The sequence below is a fragment of the Eimeria acervulina genome, genomic scaffold (genome assembly GCF_000499425.1).
Source record: "Eimeria acervulina Houghton genomic scaffold, Eah_scaff1127, whole genome shotgun sequence".
Classification (NCBI taxonomy): domain Eukaryota; phylum Apicomplexa; class Conoidasida; order Eucoccidiorida; family Eimeriidae; genus Eimeria; species Eimeria acervulina.
The window spans coordinates 9,255-9,688 of NW_013550371.1; positions in this window are offsets into that span (position 1 = coordinate 9,255).

A 434-nucleotide genomic window follows, 5' to 3' on the forward strand; every position below is an offset into this window, starting at 1 on the left:
GATACGGAATTATATTTAGAGATATATATAAAAGATATTACATTAGAATGTCTATTCTTATACAATGTATTATTTGCTAGGCTTGGTGTATTAAAGATATACAAGAAATATAATATTATCCGGTATACTATAATAAAATATAATATTTTTATTTGCATTATTTAATGTATAATAATATATATTACCATATATTAATAAAACAAAAATAAAACAATAATAATATATTAAGCTGTATTCTGATTAAATATATTATTTAATATGTGCTATGAAATATATTTTATTAAAAACAAATTATTTTTAAATAGATTATTATAATATAATGCATTATAACATAATAATATATTATATAATAATAATAACAACAAGGATAATAATAATAATAATAATAATAATAATAATAATAATAATAAATAATAATAATGATAATAAATAAT